We start from the raw sequence: 19,844 nt of genomic DNA, 5'->3' as shown, positions 1-19,844 counted from the left end.
TCACACTCATCAGCTCTTCTTCAGCCAACCTAAGGTTTTCCTGTAAACCCAGCATACTCTCCCTCTCTAGTTTATTAGCCCTCAAAGAATACTGCATCATCTCTCCCCGAATCCCTGCCTTCATGGAGTCCCAAACTATATCAATTGAGGCACTGCCGATATTATCAGCTAAGAAATTGGTGATCCATCCTCTCATATGGGCACAATAGTTATCATCTAGCAGCAGGGATTTTTCAAAAGTCCAGGATGTGGGTTCTGCGTTTACAGGTGCCATTTCCAGGGTGCAGATTAGAGGGTTGTGGTCTGATAGTATTCGGGGCAACTTCTCTGATTGGCACTTAGTTTTGAGTGAGTTTGACATTAATACATAATCTATTCTAACATGAGTAGACTGTGGGTTTAGAAAAGAAAGTATACCCTGCGTCGTTAGGTTTCGCTGTTTGCCAACCATCCACTAATCCGTGTACATAACACATAGGTGCCTATCACGATCCGGTAAAAAATGTCCCCGTACGACTCGTATCGGGTCTTTTTACCATACGAATCGTACAAGTGCCGTACGAACTGGCAATCACGATTCGCATGGTAAAAAGTCCATACGAACCGCACTGGGAATATTTCCCCACACGTCCTCGGGTCGGAAAATGTGTCCGACACGTCCTCGTACGATTCACCGTACAAACGTGAAAGGTGAACTCCGACCGGGGAATCACGATCCATCCCGGGCGTCCGAATGTACAACCGTATGGTGAAAAGACCGTCCGCACCGAACTCCCATAACAACCATGGAGACGTCCAAACAGGTGCCCGGTACGTGCCGTACCCCCCCCAGCCCCCGTAGGTACGGGCTGACCCCCCCCAGCCCCCGTAGGTACGCGCCGACCCCCCCCCAGCCCCCGTAGCTACGCGCCGACCCCCCCCCAGCCCCCGTAGGTACGCGCCGACCCCCCCTGTGTGTACACCAGTGTACGGTGCGTACCCCCCGTGTACGCTCGAGTCGAACCCCCCCGTGTACGCTCGAGTCGAACCCCCCGTGTACGCTCGAGTCGGACCCCCCCGTGTACGCTCGAGTCGTACCCCCACCCGTGTATGTACGGTGCGTACCCCCCCGTGTACGCTCGAGTCGAACCCCCCCATGTACGCTCGAGTCGAACCCCCCCGTGTACGCTCGAGTCGGACCCCCCCCGTGTACGCTCGAGTCGAACCCCCCCGTGTACGCTCGAGTCGGACCCCCCGTGTACGCTCGAGTCGTACCCCCACCCGTGTATGTACGGTGCGTACCCCCAGCGCGTAGCTGGGGGGGTTCGACTCGAGCGTACACGGGGGGGTCCGACTCGAGCGTACATGGGGGGGTCCGACTCGAGCGTACACGGGGGGGTCCGACTCGAGCGTACACGGGGGGGTTCGACTCGAGCGTACATGGGGGGGTTCGACTCGAGCGTACACGGGGGGGTACGCACCGTACATACACGGGTGGGGGTACGACTCGAGCGTACACGGGGGGGTCTGACTCGAGCGTACACGGGGGGGTTCGACTCGAGCGTACACGGGGGGGTCCGACTCGAGCGTACATGGGGGGGTCCGACTCGAGCGTACACGGGGGGGTCGGCGCGTACCTACGGGGGCTGGGGGGGGTCGGCGCGTACCTACGGGGGCTGGGGGGGGGTCGGCGCGTACCGGGCCACCTACTCTGGTCGATTCGCGCCGTACTTCGCTTTTGCGGCACTTTTTGGGTGCCGTGAAAATATTGCCGTCCGGACTGCTGTCGGTTCGAATCGTAATTCCTGGTTCGTGAACCGCTGCCTGAAAGCGTCCCGACGTCACGTCGCAGCATTCCCGGATCACATTCGTATGTATATTTTCGTCGGTCGGTGTTTTTTACGATTCGTACGGAAATGGTGTTTCCGTGCGAATCGTAATTCCATGTTTGTAAAGTTTTACAACCGGGTACGAGTCGGACGGGGAATTCGCTCCGACCGACGGTTCGTACGCGGTTTTTAACGGATCGTAATCGGCACCATATTCTTCAGAGACTTAAATACTTTAGGTTGCGGCCTTTGTAAAGACAATCATTTTTCATAGACCAATCTGACTGAAGGTTAATATTAAAGTCTCCACAGACCATTACAGGTAAAGGCCAATGTGCAAGCTTGTTGGAGATTTCGTCAAATACAACAGGGTCATCACTATTGCTCCCATATATGGCACACAGTGTTAGCTTCTGTCCCTTTCCATATTGGCATTCCGTAATAGCCCATCAGCCAAATGTATCAGTTTTAGAGTGATTAAAAACATACCCACTGCCCTTGGCTAAAAATGCAACCCCTCGAACCGGTGCCCCCTGTGATGTAGCACACACCAACCTATACCCTAATGTGTTTAAAATAGATCCCTCTATGTGCGTTTCTTGGAGGCACACAATATTCCCCCCCCAAGCTCGTAATCCTATTGCGACTGCTTGTCTTTTTTAATGTCATTTAATCCACAGATGTTTAGGGATAGCACTTTTAACACCCCCATAGTTTTAAGATAAGTGGACTAAATATTGCACCTAGTTTACCGAAAGTCCACTTGTTACTTTGCCTTTGCCTTTTAGTGTTTTAACAACTTGTCTGACCCACCCGCTCCCCCACCCTCCCTGCTCCCCCCTACCCTCCACCATTCATGGAGGTTACCTGACCACCGCAGGGCCAGGAGTTTGACGTCGTCATCCAATGTCATCCAATCCCCCATGAGCCCGCTGAGCACCCCCGTGATATAATCCACTAGAAAAGCTGTAGTGAGTGTAAATATGAATATGAATACCCCCACCCCCGGCAACACTAATCAAAATACCAACAACTATACAAGGGAAACAAGGGGAGAAGAAGAAATAAGGGAGAAAAAAAGGGGGGGAAGAAAAACACGAGATTAAAGACACCAACCCTAAATAGTTATAACATCTGATTTCTTAACGCAGTATGCTTCCCTTGACAGATCTGACACAGTAACAATTGTGTTCATTGTTTGTGTCCTGCAATTTCCTTGATGAACAATTTTAAGCCTGGCCGGGTTCTGCAGCTACATCGTTGCCCCCAGTTTCTGAAAGGGGTCAAAGAGCTGTCGGAGTCTCCACCTGTGCTCCACCGTGGCGTGCGCGAAGTCGGGTCGGGTGAAAAAAGTTATTCCTTCAAATGATCATTTGTTTGTGGGTCTGGCCAGATCATAAAGAGCTTGCCAGAGCAAGAAATTAACAAAGAATAGCAGCATGGCCTGTGGATGTTGCTGTGGTGCTGGGGCACGCTTGCTAGGGAATAAAGGGAACCTATGAGCTCTCTGGACTTCTTTGTCCCAATCTTGTAGTTCTGGAAATGCCCCTTTGAGAAACGTATTCATAAATTTCCTTGAATCATCTTTTTCTATACTTTCTGGAATCCCCAGAAAGCAAAGATTATTACGCCTCTGCCGGTTTTCCTGCTCTTTGACCTTCCACATCAAGTGTTTGACAATTCCCTCATGTTCCTCATTCTGTGTTTTTAGCATAGTGAAGTCCTTTTCCAGTTGTTCGGTTCTTATTTCCACTGAAGCCATGCGGTCAACAATTTCGGCACGTCTTTCCCACTTTCCTAACGGCTCCCTGTAATTTCTTTGCAGCCAGGCGAGCTCTGCAATTATCCGCTTTAGCTTCTGCTTGGAAGCTCTTAATGGATTGTAGAATATCAGTTAGTTCTGGCTCTTTATTCTGTTCACAGTATTCAACCACTTTAGTGCTTTCTGTGATTGTTTGATTGCCGCCAGAGGTTGATGCAAGTTTGGAGAATACTGTGAAAGGGGTATCTTCATAATCCCACTTCAGATCTGTATTATCTTCTTTATCGGAAGACTCGCAGTCTTTTTTATGTTGGACCCTATTTTTCTTCTTTTGCATTTTTTTGGAGAGGTGCTTATGCTTCAGAGGGTCGGTGTTTGAGCTGCTGTACCACTTGGCTCCATCCTCCCCGCTTGATACAGAAATGCTAATGTCAGATAGTTCAGATTCCTCAGTGAGGGAGAATAATTTATCCTGATTGTCAGCCGTTTTCAGGATATATTCTTGTTGACCATAGCTACTGGCTTGCCCAATGATAGAAGTATTCAAGGGTTCTACTAGGGCGGTTGTGCTGCGATTTGCATTGCTAATGTTGCTGCTGGGGCTACCAATGCGCTGTGTCAAGCTCCCTTCCCTCTGTATTGATGGAGCTGTGGCTGCGGTAGGCACTGCGCAGTCTGAAGGTTGTGGGTCATTTAAGGCTTCTGATGAAGCAGACTGTTGACTTTCACTTTGCCCACTTTCACTCTGCGGTTGCTTTGCCTCATTCGCTCCCGGGCATTTTACAGTAGCAGTGGAGCCATTATCTGCCCTCATTGCAATGCCGAAGCTTGAAGTGATTAAGGGTTGCAAGTTTCCATTATCTTTTGTTAGGCGCGAGGAGCTCTTCTTGATAGTCGCTGTTTTTGTAAGATCAGGTTCAGTGGCTTTACTTTCTAAGCCCTCCATCCTCTCCCCCTTCTCTCCCCCACCTATGGTTTTGCCTCTGTTTTTCTAGGATTCCTCAGAAATGTATCCCAGACCTCACTGAGATAGACTTCTCTCCTCCTCTGGAAGTGCATCTGGTCCACAGGATCAAGGCACAGACCATCAATAGCAAAGATGTCCGAAAATTGTTATTGTCTCTTTTCTGCGTCATCAGAAAGCCAGCAATGTAATCAGCAAGGCCAAGAAACAAGGTCCATTTTTGCATGACAATCACAAACTACATATACATTCCACAAACCCAGTTCCAAACAGAAACATTTTCTTCCCCTTTGATCCTGGCTCAAAATGCTTGATATTCATTATGGCCCCCTAGACCCAGCAACAATGTTCACCACTAAGCATGGACATAGAGAAGACTCTGAAGACTCTTGCCAACTTAAAAAATATATAGCAACTTTCGAACCTACAAACATCAACACAAGCCGACCTACAGAAATAGTCTGCTCCTCACAACAGCAGGACAAAAATGCAATAACCCAGGCAGCCGTGCAGGAAGAGGAACAACTGGATCAAGTCCAATCAATTACCATCCTATATCAATAATTGATAGCACTGCTAAATTGATGGAATGTTTGTTAATAAATAAACTGGACGATTGGGTGGTGGATCAGAAAGCCCTTTCTGAAGGTCAGTATGGCTTTAGAAAGGGCAAAGGAACTATAGATCAACATCTAAACTTGGCCATGGTAATGGCTAAGTACACTGTGGGAAAAAAAGAAAATTGATATATGGCCTTTAGGAGCCTCCCTGCTGCGTTTGATTGTGTGGTCCATAACAAGCAATGGCTAATAATAGAGCAAATGGCCATTGATCACCCCCCACCCATTGTCACATTTGTAAGGTAAATTCATATTGGGGCAACGTCATGTGTATTCTATGACAGGGAGGGAGTGTGTCCAAAAACCCTTTTTCATCCAGAAGGGCGTGAGACAGGGGTGCGTTCTCACTCTCTTCCTGTTTGCTCTATAAACCAACAGGATCGTTATAGTACTGGCAGAGTGTGTTAAAGATGTGCCTTACATTGAAGCTTATCCTCTTCCCATACTCCTTTATGCAGATGATGCAGTGCTCTTAGCTAGGAGTCCTACAGAGTCTCATAGAGAAGTACACTAAGTTATTGTCAGGAATGGAACTACAAGTAAATGAATCCCAATCCCATGTGCTTATTGTCGGTATTTCCCTAAGATAACCCCCAAGTTTTTATATAGCCCAACGAAGGATAGATGTGACGGAGGCCTTCTTAAATCTGGGGGTGTTATTTGATGGGAAATCCCTATGGAAGGCAATGGTCCTTAATTGCTCTGCCCTGTTGGACAAGAGTATTGTTGCAATCTTTAATTTTTTGAAGAAGCTGGGGTCTAGGCCAATTTCAGAAATGCTAAGCAATTTAGGGAGTGATGGTAATCACTCAGTTGGCAAGGCTTGTAGGACTCTTTCCTTAAAAGAATTCTTCCACTGCCCTCAAGCTGTGTTGATGTTTTTTGTCACAGCGAGTAGAGTCTCCCATAAATTTAGGATACTATTCGATTGGCGCCATTGTTTCTATGGCATTCGATATGGTAAAGAGACTCTGTCATTTCAAATCAGGCTGTGCTGAGGGACTGCTTAAAATTAGATTTTGCTACTAAGATTCCCTGGCTGAATTATGTCAGTTCTACTTTTGTAACCTTGGGACTTACAGTTTTATTTGAATGCCCTTCAACTTGCGCTAGCTTTCCCAAGATGAAGCTTAAAAAGCTGTTTTTAGATAAAGCTGCTAGGAACAAGTAGGCATGCATAAAACACAAACTATCTGTAATTTTATATCATATGACGTCCCCTATTAAATCTGGCACTCAGTCTTATTGGTCATCTGTGTTAAATTCTCAACATCACATTGTCTTGATATGGTTTCATTTAAATATAATATCTCTTATGCTTGCTAATACCCATACAGTAAGTGTTCTGCCCCTTTGCCCCTGCAACAGAAGGTAGTTTTTGCTACTTTTTCTTGGCCTCAAAGGAAAACTTATATTGCTCCCCTGGTCCGAACAAATAATTTTATACAATGTTGGGCAGCACTTTATTATATTCAACACTTAGCTGACCATTATGTATGCTTTACGGTAGCATCAGTTTAGTGGGCTGCATTAAAATGTAGGCAATTGCTAAAAGATATATGATGCAAGCGTATAAAGATATTTTAAACATGATATGTTTTTAAATCTAGTTTTATCCTAATGTACTAAGATGTATGTATTTTATGAAGAGTAAACGAATATGAAGGTCCCATTTTATTTAATGAACTAAGGGATCACATTTTATTTGAATGGTTGTATTGCGATTGATGATGGACTTTGATCGTAAAGGGTTGTAGTATGTTGATTCAAAGTCAAGTCAAATCAAAATAGGTACTTTAATTGGCAACTAAATGCCATAAAAGCAAACATGTTAAAAGAGTACATTTCGTCAGCATATATTCAATTTATAAAACCTGGATCACATAAAAAGATAAAATATGCACATCTTTTATATCATTAAAAAGGCCAAGGATCGGGTTTTGAAGTTACAAGGGCTACATTATATAAAGTGCAGAGTGCTAAAGATAAAACCAGGTGCAATGGGCACTATATTATAAAGTGCACGTGCTAACATGATGAGAGCCCTAAGCCCGGAACAAGAAAAGGCAGGCTGGCTACTGCAAAGACAACTTTTTCCTGTGTCTGGTGGCCCCTGTTAAAACAACTTGCAACTCCAAAACAGACCATAGGAGAGGATAACATTTGAAGGTACAGTAATGCAGGCCTAACTTGGGTGAATTGGCGTTCTCTGAGCAACGGGAATATAATCTTTCTGCGCCATGGATAATACAAATCACAGAAAAAGATGAAATGTAGGGTATCTTGCTCTTAGAAGTTGTTACATGGGCAGGGTTTTAAAGTGCCAGGATTCATATATCCTTGGGGAAAGACCAATAGCCAAGGGACCAAATGCAGACGGAATCTAGTCAACGCATAACAATGGAACGCATTGCTAACAAAGAGTAAATACGGTTAGACTTGTTTGCTCAAGGTCAGTGTGACATACCTCCTAACAGTGGGCTTTGCTAACTCCTAACCTTCCCTGAGCCCCTGCCATTTGTCCAGGATCTGCTGTTTCATGTTTCTAACAGCTGCTTTACCCAACAGCTTGGGGCTCAAGTACAGGTCAGGGCAGCCAAGCCATTTTGTCTGTTCTATTACATATTTTAACCAGGGAATGTGTATATCCCCCTTCAGCGCTGTGCAGTCAGTGATTATGAATTGATTTAAGTCAGTGATGGGACAGGCCCAAATTCTAAGCCAACGCAATGGGGGGTTACCGCTATCCGATCCGAGATGTACGCCACCCCTAATTCTTCGTGTAAGATGTAGGCCGGGGTTGATTCAGACAAGCTTTGTTTCTGTATCTGGTAGTATAATATATATTATTTATCTTTCTCATTTGTTAGAACCTTTATGCATTGAGAAAAGCGAATTCAGTCTGATGATGATGATGACTGAAGGGAGTCACCAGGAACTGGTGAAAAGAAGTAAACTCTAAGCATAGAAACTGGCCACCACCTCCAAAAGATAAGTCCAGATCTCCTTTGAATTCCTCCCGAAATAAGGAGTTTCTTTGAATTTGTCTCCGAGACTGCCTAGTGATTTTGAACTGTGGCACAGATATAAGGAAGAATTATGCTGGCGAAATACATGCCATTGTTGTATGTGGCGGGTTTTTGAATACATGTCTAGGAGTTATAAGCCAGGGATTAATGGAAGCTCTGGTAAAAGTACATGCTTTTGCTAATACTTATACTTATTATTTCTCGATTGTGCTATGGGAGTGGGTACAGCCGGCTTCAGTGACTTAAATCTTCCTCTGCTTTCATAGTCTGCTTTCTTTATATGCTCCATTGTAAGAGTAGCCCATTCTGAGCTTTCCTGCATTTTGTTCAGGTACAGATTTCAATAGCTGCAGTGGGGTTCTTGCCACTTCCCTAAGCAGCTAGCAGAGGGCATCTGTCACTACCTCCTCCTAAGGTCTGGGTTTCCGGCATAGATACTGACACCTGACATTGGCAATTGAGAAGTCATTAAGCTCCTAACATTATTACTGGGCCTTACAAGTCATTCTCCTCCCCAGATGTAGGTTCGCGGATGAGCATTAGACACAGTACCTGCATCATATTCCTAGAACCACCTTCCGACCACATGAGGGACGGCTCACTCACTTGCGAGTCTCACAATCCGCATCATCTTTAACACCTATGTGCCATTTTGACAACACAATCCCCACATAGCAGACTCCCCCTACCTCAGCCCAGTGCACTACAATGTTTCCAGGCATGAACTCCTAGAGGCCAAACGTTAGCCTAGAGGGACACTGACACTCTGTGACTTTATCACATATATCCGGGAAGAAGAGTAAGCATGTGTGAAGGGGTAGTTGAGGTGGGATTCTGCAGTTAAGAATTGGCACGTTCTAGACACTCAAAAAGCCTGAGAGCATCACATTCAACTCCTCACAACACAACAAAAGAAGACAGACTGATGCACATGTTAAGAGAACTCTTACAAGTTTGAACTTAATGCACTATACACATCAAGAGCAGAGGAAACATAATTCTGTCTGAAACAGAATAGGGTAAGAAAGGGGGCCCTTTGCTGTCTTTCCAGTTGAGGCAACTAGAAGCATCTCAAACAGTTCCAGCTATTAAGAATGACTCAGGTGACAAGCTTATGCACCTGACAGATATTCTAGCCTCTTTTCATTCCTTTTGTAAAAACCTATATATGTCTGAATGCTTGGAGATTCTTTAGAAGGGGTCTCCAGCCTTTTCTGTAATAAGAGCCACTTATGATCACACAATCCAAGATTTCCAGCAGTGATCACATGTTATAGGGAGCATTACAGCGGACTACATCAGCAAGGTTTTCTACACAATGGCTAGTTCAGGTTAATATAAGTCGGAAAAAACAGTGTCTTGTGACAAAATGATAAAAGAGTAAGAGAAAGAAAAAAGACAGCTATAATTTCAGTGCCAAATTCTTGGATTGTCAGTATCAGAAGTTGTACCCGACCACTAGGTATGGTACAGTACACATTACATAGTAATATAAGTTTGAGAAAATGAATTAGAAGCAGACTAGATTCTTATTTTCTGCAGGTTTATCTGAATTTTGCTACTGTTAACAATATATTTGCTACCCTTTTAGCCTCTCTCAACCATGCTCGAAGTTCTGCTGACTATGCTTGCTCATGTAAACATCTTCTGAAAGCTGTCGTAATTGTTTCAGAGAAAGCAATTGATTATGTTTCATGTCATTGTTAATGAGAAGTTATGATTCTCCTTGGCATTCTGCAACCTTGCTTGAAAGATATCCCAGATCTTTAAAACAAACCTCATCAATCGCAATAAACAGAGCATTACGACTAGCTGATAAAATTGATTGAGGTACCCATCAGGGCTGTCCTTTATCACTGCTCCTCTTTCCAATTTGTATTGAACCCTAAGCAGCAGTTCTTAGAAAGAAAAAACAATATTAAACACTTTAAGGGCCTAATTTAGATTATGACAGATGGGTTACTCCATAACAATGTGATGCATATCCAGTCCACCTTATGACGAGTGCTATGGGATATAATGCACTTGTAATAAAGCGGACGGGATATCCATTTCTTTTGTAATAGAGTAACCCATCCACAAAACTCTAAATTAGGCCCTATATTGGGAACAACACTACACAAAGTCAAGCTGTTTTCAGATGATCAGCTGGTTCTATTTTCCAGCTTTGAAGAAGAATAAGACAGAAATTATGGCATGTCAAATACCAGCTAAAGTACATCTGTCATAATTAAAGGCTGTTGAGAAAGTTAAGTATAAGAAAGTTGTAATTCCTGTAGATATCAAAAATCTTTACCAACCAAATTGCAACTCTAAAACATGTTCTAGATACAAAATAAAATGTGCCTATATCGATAGTAGGCAGGGTTAATTATGTTTGGCATTACTAGGTTGATGACAGCCAGAGCAAGGAAAGCTCTAAAAAATCTAGAATCTCGTGAATTGCTGAGAAAGGCTAAATGGGTGGCGATTATGGTGTTAACGTTAACAAAAATACAGATAAATGAGCAGAAAATAAGAAACTAGTTTGCTAATATTAAATATTCCCACATTTATATTCCTATTTAATGAGTACTGTACCCCACCTAGAGAATCAGTTCTACAACTCCTGAGACTGGCAATCCAAGAATATCTAGCTGGAATTTTATATGTCTTGTCCTTTTCCTTTCTCTTACTATAATATTTTGTCACAATACACTATCCTTTCCGAAAAATATATTGACCTAAACTAACCATGATGTAGAAAAATTTGCTGATATGGTCTACTGCAATGCGCCTACAATATCTGTAAATAACATTAGTGGTGGATCATTAACAAGTGATTTACCATATGAGGTCTTCTAGGAGATAAACAATAAAAATGTAAGTAAGCAATTTGGTGAAACTGTAGTTACAATGCAAAAGCTAAAAAATACAGAATTTCTTCAGTTGAAGTCATTTGTGCAAATTAGGACTTAAGCTTCCACAGTGTGCTGCTCTCGGGATTACCGATGACATGGTATCAAATTTGTAGGAAAGTGGAGTACTATGTGGTATGGGGGTTAGACCTCAACAGGTAATGCTATCACAATACCCCAAAGATGGTCCCTGGATTCATACAAATAAATCCTTAGCTCAGTGCTGGTAGTGCTGCTAAGAGCAGTCAGTCAACATGAACAATAAATAATTGACATGTCTCAAGAGAAATCAAACACCAATTTATAGAAATAGAGTGTAATTTAGACACCAAATTGAATGGAATAGCATACATATAATTGGGGTTATAGATTTCGGAAGCAATATTAAATTAGTACAACATAATACATGTAAAATATAACATTGTGGTCAATGTGAAAAACCACTAGTGACAATGGTGTCTTTTAGGTCGAGTTACTTGGAACCCTTTTATGGTTAAGGTTATGCTGGCCCTTGGACCAGGCTGGAACAGTCAGATTAATTTTACCTTGCCAGTGGAGTCTGGGTGCAGAGTTGTCCTGGCAGTCCGTGGTGCTGAATGGGAGCAGTGGGGATGCTGGTTTTACAGCTTAAACGGCCCTGCAAGAAATAGAATGCAAAAACACAACAGATACACAGCTCCTGATGTCGGAAGAAGGTTGCATGCTGCTCCCTCTGGATGCAGCGCGAGTGTGGGGGTTAGTTGCTGAATTGGGGACCAAGTAGCCTAGGCAGCGGTAAGCACAATGAAAAGGTACTGGAACTTCACAGGGACTTGTGGAGTGAGGTAATCCCACAATGCACTGGATCATCTGGATATGGGCGATCCCACAGAGGGCCCACTGGCCAGAGATTCTTCAGATACGCTGATTGTTTTTATTTGCAGCTTGCGGGGAGTTTCTTGCTTCCACAGAGATCCTCCTCTTTGGGAGTGCTGAGTTTAAGCCAAGGGCGAGGGTCATTCACTCAGTTCCCATTCTGTTGTGCCAGAGACAATATATCCGTCTTTTGCTTCAGTGCTGTCGTGTTGTTGGGAATACATTTCTCCTCTTGGTCCTTCCTGGATGCAAGTTGCTCAGATCTGAGGTTCTGGTAGCAGGGGGTCCCTTCCATCCTAGATTTAGGGGAGTTAGTGGTGTGAGAGCTAGTAGCCAATGGACAGCTATTACTTGCAGCTAGTCCGCTCTTGAGCTGACCACATCCAAGGGTGTACGTCACCTTTTATACCCAGAACCCTCTATTCTGCCATTCTTAAAAATCGCAGCAATCAAACTGTGGTGTACAGACTAGGCTTCTCACCCTGGAGGTGTGGCTAGCCTTTGGGGGTGTACACCTCCCTACATAGCTAATTTCCCATCTGCCTGGGAGCAAATATGCTTGGGGCAGGGGGAGGGATTTTCCTTGACTGGGAGTCAGCCCTGATGCACATCAGAGGCAGTGCAGCCTTTGAAGCTCACCACCTTGATGTGCCACTTCACTAGACCGCTTGGGAGGAGGGAGGTGTTACCTCCTTCCTGCCCAAGCCGTTGTTCTTGACTCGGGGGAGTGATCACACTGCCTGGCAGAAGGTCAGGATCCTTCCTTAGCAGTAGCAGGTGTGGGAAAGTGCAGGCTGGCCAGCCAGAGCACAGAGAATTTGAGGAACCCGTGTGGGCAACCTCCAAGGTTGCCACCTGGGTGCATGCCATGTTACCCAGGGGATGAGATTTGTGTCAGGGGTGAGAAGGCACATTGTTTGATACCAAACATGACATATTTTAACGGTACCATAATGGAGCTGCCAACCTCGAGAATGCCCGGGTTGCAGTCCGTGTTATCCAATGGACTGCTAACACTTATAGTAGTTGCCAATGGGGAACGTCATTATTGAGACATATAGGCTTGTACTTATATGACCTCAGCTATAACATCCTGCACCTTGCCTCATGGTCTGAGGAGGTACCCTTTAGAGGTACATGACATATATTAAAGATAGTGTATTTGGCTGTCCCACACATGGTGAGAGCACAGGTTGGGTTAGTGTGTCCATTAATCTAGCTATACAGCAATTAAGAATTGATTCTCTAGACATACTTGGTTTGAAAATGGTTACCAATGATAACCGGACGATATATCTCTTTAATGTATATAATAGACCATGTCCATCACATAAGGAGTCACCATGTATTGGCAAATTAGAATCAGTACTGGATACATTGGACACAGAAGCAAGCATGATCATATGCGGGGATATGAACTGTAACTTTGAACCCATTGTTGGAATGAACAATTTATATGAGGATGAAGACAATGCTAATGGTATACCATCCTTAACCTGTAATGGGTCAGTTATAGGAACCACTCTAGCTTTCCAAATTACAAGGGTACTGGTAAGCTATGGACTGAGGGCATGCAATGGGCGTTTCCCCTCTGACAGCCCCAAGGCACCGACTTTTACGAGACGTCATTGCCAAAGTATAATTGATTATGTTATCGTTTCCATGGACTTATGGCCATATATAAAAGATTTGATGGTCAAAGATAGATTTGATAGTGATCATCATTCCTTGGAAGTTAGTTTTATAAAGAGCTTAATAATGGAACCAGAAGCCGAAGAGGTAGGACATCAACCAGTCCCAGATAACGTTATATTAAGTAACAATCGTAGGTCCGTAAAATGGGCTTATATCTTGGGACAAGAAGACTTAGTGGCAAACATTTATAATTGTTTCACTAAAGTATTCGATACCTACAATCCCTCTGATAGTGAATCTGGTCAATTTCTTAAATTGCACAAGGAGTTCTTTAAAGCACTATTAGAATTTATGACCAGAAGACCAAAAAAAGGATCGGGTGCTGCGAAATTGCAGCCTATAGGTAAACCTTGGTTTAATAAGGAATGCAGAAAAGCAAAAACAGCCCTGATAGAGTCGGTAAAAACTAAAAATTCCTTGGCAATTAAAGAAAATAGGAAACTATATAATAAGGTGCTGGCCAATGCAAAGTGTACATGGGACGAGGAATTGTGGTCATGTATGCTGATGGCAGCTAAAATGAAGGACCAAAAGCTATTTTGGGAAACAGTGGCTAAGGGTAATCAAAGGGAGAAGGGCTCAAGAGAGGTTTTCCTTGATGAAGCAACCTGGATAGACCATTTTACGAATCTGTACGCCGACCAAGGGGCTGTTAGTGTAGTACAGGAAGATCATCCTCTGTTATTTGCTGAGGCTGAATTGTTACATATAGTTTTTGACCTAGAGGAAACAGAATTAGCTATTAATTCTGTCAAATCTGGGAAAGCCCCAGGGCTGGACAAAGTACCAGGTGACCTGTTCAAGCATGAACTTGACGTCTGGGTTCCTTATCTTAATCATTTGTGCAATACTGTTGCTGCTGGGGAGTCAATTCCGGACACATGGAACGGGGCGGAAATTATTACCATTTTTAAAAAGGGAGATAGAAGCAATCCTGCTAACTATCGCCCCATAAGTCTTTTAGATATTACTCAAAAAATCTATGCTAGGCATATTTTAAACCGTATAAATTCCTGGTTGGAAGAAGAGCAAATTTTAACAAAATATCAAGCAGGTTTCAGAGTAAAAACGGGAACCACTGACCAAGTTCTAAGGCTCTGTGGCTTGTATTGGAAATATGTTACTCTTCGTAAAGGCCATTTATATGTGGCATTCGTAGATTTACGGGCTGCATTTGACCTTATACCGAGAGAACTTTTGTGGGCATCACTGAAATCTCAGGGGCTCCCGCTAGGCCTACTAAAATTGGTTATTGGATTACACAAGGACAACTATGCAAAGGTCAGGTGGGGTCCTACTGGGGAACTTACAAAAGCTATCCCTATAAAAAGAGGAGTACGCCAGGGGTGTGTACTGGCGCCAACCCTATTCTCCCTGTTTGCCAACGACATACCATCATACATGGAGTGTAGTGATAACGATGCACCAAGATTAGGGGGCGAACGGGTTTCTTCACTTTTGTTTGCAGATGACACCATCCTTATTTCCCAAACACCACGGGGCCTTCAAAATTTATTAAATAGATTTCAGTCATATTGTTCCTTGAAGGGCCTAGAAATCAATACCAAAAAAACGAAATACATGGCACTGAGTCCTCATAGGAATTTTAAGAAAAATCTAATGTTAAATGGACAGAAGCTTGATTATGTGCAGAATTTTATATATTTGGGTGTCTCTATTGACTCGTCTTTAGCATGGAGGCCGCAGTTAGAAAAGAACAAGATTATTTTTAAACAAAACTGTCTACCAATTCTTAAAAGACACAAAGAATGCTCGAATAAGGCTGTGACCCCTGCCCTAGAGATATTTAGGTATAAAGTACAATCAGCGGTACTATATGGGGCGGAATTATGGGGTCCTGCATGTAGAAATACATTTGAATGCCTTGAGAACAAGTTTCTTAGGGGGTTGTTAAAAATATCTACAAATACCCCATTAACACCACTTTTATTGGATCTAAACCTGAAACGAACAGATCAACATGCAATATTAAGACCATTATTGCTGTGGGTTAGACTGTGGACGACCCCAGAACTAGTAAATTACAAGGAAGGCTTGAAAGAAGTTATGGATCTTGATAGTTGTAACAAAGTTTATTGGTTCAAGCATGTAAAAAAATGGTTAGGCATGATTGGACTAGCCCATTTTTGGAATGACCCTGAGGCTATGAACCCGTGCTCTAAGAAAATTGTTAAACTATCTTATTGGTCACATGTGAGCCATGAGTCAGTATACACAAGAATCCATGGACCGCTAACAGAAAGCTTTCTATTGTTTAAGGATGTAGCATCTTTTGAACCCTTTCTAGACGAGATCCACCCACCTTTATCAAAAACTCTGTATCTCAAATTTAGATATGGCATTCTTAGAACGAAGGCCCTTGAAAAAAGCTGGGCGAAAACAGGAAGTGATCTTTGTATTTCTTGTACTCATGGCATAAAGGAAGATGATCTACACATACTTCTATTTTGCTCAAGCTATGTAATTCCAAGGAAAAAGTGGATAGTACCACTCTGCCATAGAATAGGTTCTAGATCCTATAAGGAGGCTGGCAGAATTTTAAAAACCGACACCAGCCAGGTGATAGTCTTTGGAGTTAGTAGATTTCTTCTCGCTGCTAATTTTATCAGAATAAAGTTGGGTCTACATTTTTAAAGAAAAAAAAAAGAGGAAGAAAAAAAAAAAAAAAAAAAGGGAATTAAAAAAAAGGGCGAGGAAAAATGAGACAATATACCACTAGAAAGTTCTAAAATGAGATTATGGTATTAGAGCATTTAATTGTTGTTTTATTATCCAACCTGGAGGATGTTGTTGATGCTTCTTTTTATGAATTTAAAAAAAAAAATGTACTAGCGGTTAGTGATTTAATACTATTTTTAGAAGTTTTTTAAAAAACTATATTTATTATTAATTGTATTTTTAACATTTAAAATTTCCACCCAGGCGAATTGTGATTGATAATGTATTATGGAATTATGAAATTGACTCTCGGTAGCAACGGATATTATGAATAGGTTGGTTTACTGTATCCCATTTCCCCTTTTGTCTTGAGTTGGCAATTGTCAAAATGTAAGAAATGTTTTTTTTGTGTTCTTTTATGATGCAAATGCGTCGAAATAAAGATTTAAATGAAATGAAATGAGAGCACAGCGGAGTTCGAGCAGTTTGTTCTGCTCCTACAGTGTGCAATGGCCAGCCTATTCTCAGTAGTTTGCTTGGGGTACCCAGGGTGGCACAAAAACATGCTGCAACCCTGGGACCCCTTTACCACCGATGTATGCCCTGGTTTCCCCTGGTACCACGGACTTATAAGGGGGTAAAGTATTTGCCAATTTGGGATTACCAAGTCGAACATAACAGTTCTGAGAGAGGACACAGGCATTGGTGTCTGGCCAGCAGACCCCAGTGCACCATCTGAGTCATAATCATCAGCATTTGGAGCAAAATGTGGGTAGTGAATATACAAAAAGGGGCACTTTCCTACAACAAGCACTTTAGCACTGGTTATAAAGTGTGCAGAGTCCTAAAACCCATCAAGAATGGGTTAGGAAAATAGGAGTGTGAAGGCAAAAAGTTTGAAGATGACCCTGCAGAGAGGGCCAAGTCCAACACCGGGCCTCTCATTGACAAACATAGCACTTATAAGTAGCAATGTTTTTGCCCCCCAGTAGCTCTATCCATAGAATGTGGGTGAACACATCTGCCAGGGTCTACTTCCTCCATCAATTGCGGGATATTCAGTGGCCCCAAATATGAAGTCCTGGCAATGTTGTCTAGAGTCTCAACTTCTCCCTCTAGAAGTAGTCACTACAGAGCACTCCTTAGAGTTTTACTGGTGTCTAAATTAGTCTTCTAGGCTACACAACTGATTTGCAGCTTTAAAAAAAAACAGGCCAAGTCCCCCTAACTTCAACTCATTCTTGTCGAATCCGAAGTACCCTCTTCCAGAAAGTGTTCATTTCAGGATTTTTTCCTACTAATGCTCCTGATGTTGTCTCACATATCCTACAGAAAGTCATGAAGCAATGGCTCCCCACTAGTCATGGTGGCAGCACAAGGGTGTTATGTTATATGTCAGCTCTTCCATCTTGCTGACTTCACATTCCATAGAATATGGAACGTGGAGCGGGTAAGAAGATAGAGTCAGTTACAATGTGGACTTCGAATCAAGAGGTTGTACTCCATGTCCCTGCCTATATTTAAATAAATTCACTACAAGATATTGCCTCCGCTGTCTTCATAACAATTTGACGACGATTGGGATTGAAAAAGGACCTGACCAGCAAAGGAGGAAATCTTACGGTCAACACAGGCAGAGTTGACGCAATGGTATCTTAACTCAGATTTAAAGGAGATCGCCTGAGTGGAACTCACGGAAACTTCATCTGAACTATTCCGGTGAGCAACGCAGCTTAATTTTTCTATTTCATATGGTGACTTTACCTTAATCTATGCCTCCGTTACAACGTTGGAACTCTCCGAGTTCAAACAGGAACTGCCTAGCAACACGCACCAGCTTGCGACTTGTGCTCACAATTAGTTCTTTCTCCTTCTGTTACGCGTCAGACGTTCCTGAAGAGGAACGTAATGTTTCACGACGCCACGCACAGCGGCCATTTTGAATTGGGAAGGCCGTGTTTGATTGTATTAAAAAAAATGCATCCACAGCAACTTTATTGTACGCTAAAGGAAACTAAGTTTCTCAACAACGTTTGTGTTCCAGATAATGTTTCAACTAAACGGAGCTGCAAGTCAAAGCTGATTATCTTGATTATCTCCTTAGCTCGAGGTGATTTTGTTTTAATAATTTTCAGACTGTTATATATTTCTGCTTTTCAATTGAAAGTGGTGAAGTATGGACAGTGTCAACTCAGGATCACACTGAACAATTCCACTTTATTTTGGTTTATTACCATTACACTTTATCTCTGGAGCAACTATGAGTCAGCAAACCTTTTCACTTAGTCCTCCTCATGCTTTTTGGTCTTCAGGGTCTGAGCCTACTCTTAAATGGACAGAATGAAAAGAATATTTTTTAAATTACATTGAAACAGTAGACTCTGATAGCAAGAGGATTTCTCAGCACAAAAAGCGCATTTTACTACATTCTTTAGGCCCCCAAGGTCTTAAAACGTATAACCAGATGAACAAAGCTGTTGTTGGAGGTGGTGATAGTAATGTTTTCACTGTTGCTCTTGCTAATTTAGATAAGTATTTTGCCCCAAAAGTGTGTATTGGTATAACTCGCTTCAAAGTTTTTGAAAGGAAACAACTTAAGAATGAATCTATCAATAATTATGTTAGTGAGTTAAAGAAATTGGCTGCTGATTGTGCGTTTGATGAGTTATTGGAGGATTTAGTGCGTGATCAAGTAGTTATGCATGGTTTTAATCCTGCTATTCAGCTATGTTGTAAGAGAGTAGGATCTGCACTTATGTTGCCCCCACTTTTTTTCTGATGTTAACAATGGTTTCTGGCTATAGTCTGGCTGGGAACCTGCTAATCAGGGCCCCAGCCTCTCTGTTCTCTCTAAACAACTTTCAGTGCATATTAGATGCACTAGTGATTGGATACTGTGGTACCTTATGAGCCCCTAGTATATGGTACCTTAGGTACCAAGGACATAGGTACTACACAGGCCTACCAGGGGCTGAAGCATGTATTATGCCACCCCTGGGAAGCAGACTAAATCTGACACCACAGGCCTGCTACTGCAGCCTGGGTGAGGTAGTGTTAGCACTCCTCACTGAGATATAGATTCCCTATATCTCTCCTTACTCACACATATAAACCTATCAGTCACTCCTAAGGCAGGCCCTATCAATCCTGAGGGCAGGGTGCTTGGTTTCCATGTGACGGGGTGCCTCTGCCTGAGCAGGGCCCCTCTGCAGCTCTCAGAGTCCATTCTCTGTAGCTGTTTGTGGATACGGGTAAACCATATACTCTTAAGTGCATTATAACCTCGGGGTAAATGCTAAGTCTGGGATGGCTGCATCAAAACATGTCATGTTTGGTGACAAACGCTTTGGAATCATACCCCCACACCAGTAACTGGTGTGGGAGTATGATCCCACCCTTCTAGAGGGATAGACATGTACCCACTGTGGAAACACGGTAGAATCCTGAAGAGCCCAGGCATCACAAAATGGATGCCACCAGTCACAGACACTGGGCTGCCCTCCTGCTGCTGACTGAAACTCGCAGTGGAGGAGGC

Source organism: Triturus cristatus, chromosome 5_1, assembly GCF_964204655.1.
Source record: "Triturus cristatus chromosome 5_1, aTriCri1.1, whole genome shotgun sequence".
Taxonomy (NCBI): domain Eukaryota; kingdom Metazoa; phylum Chordata; class Amphibia; order Caudata; family Salamandridae; genus Triturus; species Triturus cristatus.
This window is presented reverse-complemented; position numbering follows the sequence as displayed.